This window comes from Penaeus chinensis, chromosome 12 (genome assembly GCF_019202785.1).
Source record: "Penaeus chinensis breed Huanghai No. 1 chromosome 12, ASM1920278v2, whole genome shotgun sequence".
NCBI classification, from domain to species: domain Eukaryota; kingdom Metazoa; phylum Arthropoda; class Malacostraca; order Decapoda; family Penaeidae; genus Penaeus; species Penaeus chinensis.
This window is the reverse complement of record NC_061830.1, coordinates 32191643-32197401: the sequence shown is the minus strand read 5'-3', so window position 1 is coordinate 32197401 and position 5759 is coordinate 32191643.

Genomic DNA, 5759 nt, shown 5'->3' with positions numbered 1-5759 from the left:
GTTATGTCGGCGTGGGTCTTCAAAAAGAGAATATATATATATATATATATATATATATATATATATATATATATATATATATATATATAATATATACATATATATATATACTGTGAGAGAGAGAGAGAGAGAGAGAGAGAGAGAGAGAGAGAGAGAGAGAGAGAAGTAGAGGGAGAGAGGGGGGGGAGGGAGGAAATAAAGAAAAACGAAGAAAGAAATTATGAAAAAAGGGGGGGGGAGTAGGAAGAGCAGGGGAGGGGGGGGGGTTACCCTTTCCGTTTGAAGTAAAGGGTTAAAGAATGTTTAGAAGTTTGGATAAAGAAAGAGGGTGGATAGAAAAGAAGTAAGAAGAAGTGACTGGGAGAAAAGGTTAAAGAAAGCGAAAGAGAGAGAGAGAGAGAGAGAGAGAGAGAGCGAGAGATTTTTTTATTGAGACAAAATCTTAAATCTCGAAAAGAAAGAGAGAGAGAGAGAGAGAGAGAGAGAGAGAGAGAGAGAGAGAGAGAGAGAGAGAGAGAGAGAGAGAGAGAGAGAGAGAGAGAGAGAGAGAGAGAGAGAGAGAGAGAGGAAGGAAAGTGCAGACAGAAGGAATAGAGAGAAACATATACGATAATTTCTAAATGATAAATACGAGGGAACAGGAGAATAGTTCCTTCCACAACAAAATATATTCATATCCCGATTAAAAGAAATCAAGCAATCAAAGATCACATGGGAAGAGAAGGAAGAAAGCAAACCCCAAAAAGAAAAGAAAATCGCATATATTTACATAATACATGCCTCTGAATTAGACGAAAACTAAAACACAAGGAGGAAAAGAAAAAAAAAAAAGTGCCCCTATGAAAAAAAAAAAAAAAAAACTTTTTCATCGGTATCTCAAAAGCTGCTATTACTGCAGGCGCTAATTAATTCATACCGAGAGGAAACAGACCTTCGAAACTCCTGCTGTGAAAGGGGAGAGGGGAGAGGGGCTAAGGGGAGAGGGGGGGAGAAGGGAGGGAGGGAGAAGGGAGGGAGGGAGGGGAGGGGGTTGAGGGAGGAAGGGAGGGGGTATTTCATAAGGTGATTAGGAATTTCATTTTGTTTTAAATTTCTCTCTTTGTATCGACTGTCTCTCTTCGCTCTGTTTATAGGCACTTCATTGTCTTGTTAGAATCATTTTATATTTCCATGAATTATAAAAGAGTGATCAACTATATAAAAAGATATATACGTATGCCTATTATCTATCCAACCCTAAATTCATAGTTAGAAAGACTTCAGAAGTTTACAGAAGAATATGTTGAATAATTAAAGCTTTATACCTTGAAGCTTTTATTCAATACAGATTTCTACGAGATAGTAGCAATACATTTTGACCAACCCTCGTGTATGTATTCTTTCATGAAACGGAATGATCCTTGAGCTGATCAGCCGTGGCATCCCAAACAACCATGTTTAGTCAGGAGCTATCAAGTTATTTTCTTTGCTCGCAGTTCCTTCTAACTAGGAATGCTATCTCTGCCGTCTGTCAGTATAACCAAACTTCCGTCATATATATATATATATATATATATATATATATATATATATATATATATATGTATATATATATATATATATATACCATTACATATACACTGAAATGAAACACAGACATACACACATACAATCACACACAAGCACACACATACACACACACACACGCGCGCACACATTCACTCACGCTCACACACACACACACATACACACACACACACTCACACACAAACACACACACACACACAGACATATTCACTCACGCTCATACACACACAAACACACGCACACACACTCGCACGCGCGCGCGCGCACATTCACGCTCACACACACACACACACACACACACACAAACAAACATACACACACATTCACTCACGCTCATACAGACAGACACACACACACACACACATACACACACGCACAATCACGCACACACGCACACATTCACTCACACACACAAACACACACACACACATTCACTCACACTTATACACCCACACACACACACACACACACACACACACATTCACGCACGCTCACACACACACACACACACACACACACATACACACATTCACGCACAATCACACACACACGCACACATTCACTCTCTCACACACACACGCACACGCACATACACATGCACACACACACACACACACACACACACACACACACACACACACGCACATGCACACACACACACACACACACACATACACACACGCACACATACACACGCACGCACGAACACACATACACACGCACGCACGCACATACGCACATGCACACTTACACATACACACGCACGCACGCACACACGCACATGCACACACACACACACACACACACACACACACACACACACACACACACATACACACACACACACATACAAACAAACAGACACATACATTCACCGTCGCACATAGCGCGCATAAACGCCAGCTTTCTTACTGAAGTCAATGTACCCGGAACACTAACTCGAAGAAAGCAAAAGACCGCAGTCCGAAGATGGCAGCCAATTTCGATTTTCTTTTCAAAGACCCGAGTCCTTTCGACGAGGATCCTCCGCGCTATAATCATGTCTTGCCCATGGACTTCAATGCCCAGGTATCTTTGCAGGTAGAAGGGCAGAGGAGCAGGTTTAAAGTGGACACGGGCTGCGTTGTCAGCACAGTCACGCTCGATACCGCCGAAACCTGGAACGTCGAGTGGAAGAAGCATGAATGGTGCGGGATACAATATGCCCACGTAAATATCGAACTGGGCGGGGAAATTTTCCGTACGTGCTTTCAGACACATCCGATGTTCAATTTTAACCTGCTGGGACTTTCTTTTCTGAAGAAATTCTCGTGCGTCATCGACTTGGACCATGCAGATCCGACACTGACAGTTAGGCAGCTTTCGTCTGCCTTTTCAGTTTCATACTTGACAGCAGATATTCTGATCAACAATCGCAAGTTTAATGCTTCGATCGTTACCGGCACAGATGTGTTGCTTGTGGCATCCAGCGATGTGGCTAAAGAACTCCAACTGGAGAAGGAAAAGTGTTCCGTCGCCAAGGTTCCATTCGGCCACAAGGACGGCTGGATACCGGCCAACTATGCCACAGTGTCGGCTTTCGAAAGGACGATTCATGGCCCTTGCTTCATATTTGAGAACCACAAATACCTCATGGTGGGCACGTGCTTCCTGTGGGGCAGCGTCTTGGAGATCAACAATGACGGCACTTGGGACCTTGTATTCCCTCTTTACGAGCCGGAGCCGCAGCCGGAGCCGCAGCCGGAGCCGCAGCCGGAGCCGAAGCCGGAGCCGAAGCCGGAGCCGCAGCAGTGCCTCAGTTCTCTGACCGATGTGGCGCTGGCCTATTCTGCACTGTGGCACTGGACTTCCGAGTGCCTCAGGGGCCTCTGGCGGTCGCTCTTTTGCACCAAGAAGGAGAAGAGGCAGACGCCACAGAAGAAAAGCCGGAAACCGAAGGGACACAAAAATAAAAGGAAGGGGAAAACCGCCAGTTAGAAACACTGACAAGAAACAAAGCTGGTCTGCAGATGAGACATGGTCGCGGATTGCGGAACTGCGTTGTGCATTAGAGGAAATGTAAAAAAAAAAATAATAATAATAATAATAACAAAAAAAAAAAAAAAAAATACATATATACATATACATAAATGAGCGTATGTGTGTGTGCTCTTAGATCCGCAATACGCAACGTTTTCTTTATCAAGAAATTCATATACATTCATATATATATATATATATATATATATATATATATATATATATATATATATATATATATAAAAAGTGCGTGTATATTTATTTATTCATTTATCTATACACTAAAAAAAAAAGTCAGGGAAGGCAACGGGAAACAACCCTGTGTGTGTGTGTGGAATTCATGTCGAACAAATTGCAAGTAGAACAATGAAGGGAAGAACAGGAAAACACACGAATACGCCGAAGACCTTTTCGTGTGTATATGTGTGTGTGTGTGTGTGTGAATATACAGATAAATATATACCTATATAAATATACACACACATACACACACACACACACACACACATACATACATACACACATGTATATATTATTAGGTACTCATTGTAGATGTCCCACTATCATTTCAACGATAGACTCATTCACTATAGATTTGGCTCAGTATGTGTGTGTGTGTATGTGTGTGTGTGTGTGTGTGTGTGTGTGTGTGTGTGTGTGTGTGTGTGTGTGTGTGTGTGTGTGTGAGCTTTGTGCCAGAGGCTCAGAACTCTCCACTGTTGGCAATTAGAAGCTTAGTCAATAAGGATATGCCACCAGTCATTGTCCCACGAACGGTGAATGTGCTGCAGCTTCATGGGGGCGAGGCTCTTCAGGATGGCGGGCAGCCATATCGTCCGTACTCCTCGTGGGCGTTTCCAGGCAGGTGCAAGGTCTGCCATAAGAGCCACTTTAACTAGACGTCGCTCATCCATACGCTGCATGTTGTTGGATTAGCCAAGCTGTGTAGAACATCTTGGATCGAACTCAAATGCCTCACAAACATACAGCAGTACTGGCCTCACGGGGGCCGGGTATACCTTCAGTTTAGTGGGCAGTATTTTCCACAGGCAGTCTTGAAGTGACATAAAGGCAGCGTGTGCCTTTCCTATGCGTGTGTTCATTTCTCATGGAGATCTTATGTTCTTCGTTTTCTCGGGACTTAGTATCAGACCGACAGCTTCTCTGGATAATCAGGTCGACGACAGACTTATCTATAATGAATAACAAGAGTGGTGAGGTCCAGGCTCCTTGCTTGACACTTATCTAATCTTTCTACGCATGAGCGTAGAAACAGATACACGTGCATGCGTGCGGGCGCGCTTATGTAAATATACAGACACAAACAGACACACACTTACATACACATAGGCACTCACGCACGCACGCACGCACTCATGCACGCACGCACGCACGCACGCACGCACGCACCCCCTAACGCATGCATGCACACACACACACACACACACACACAGACACACACTACAAATATATATATATATATATATATATATATATATATATATATATCGGTGTGTGTGTGTGTGTGTGTGTGTGTGTGTGTGTGTGTGTGTGTGTGTGTGTGTGTATGTGGTTCAGTCCGTGTATGGTCAAAGGCTATGGGAGTTCACCCTATACAAAATAATCCACTGTCTTGTGGCATCTATAAGACCTAGCTCTGGCAACTCCTCCGACGCCGCTGGTGCCAACCGTATCGGTCTTTTCCGTTCCTTTGGGTCCATCAGCTGCGAGGAGAGAGGGAGCTGCTGCTTGGGCGATAGCTTGCTCCTCATATTCTTTCGCCCAGGCATTCACTCTACCTATACAGGAGTGGGTAGAGATAATGACATAGTCGACATCAACATTTATTGATATATATACATGTGGGTCTATATGTACGTATTATATATATATATATATATATATATATATATATATATATATATATATGTTGATATCGACTATGTCATTATTATCATACATACGTACTGTACATATTTCTCCTATTTCCTTACCTAAACTTATATGTATGTAAAGATTTTCTCAGAAGTACTTCAAGATGAGCAGTATTTCTCGGAAAACCTTGCCAGCTCTTGTATCTTGCGATCTAAGTTTAATTAACTTCAAGAGCTTGAGTCTTAATTTCAAGGGGATGCTGCGTAGAAGGACAAGAGTATACAAGAGTCGCTAATGAA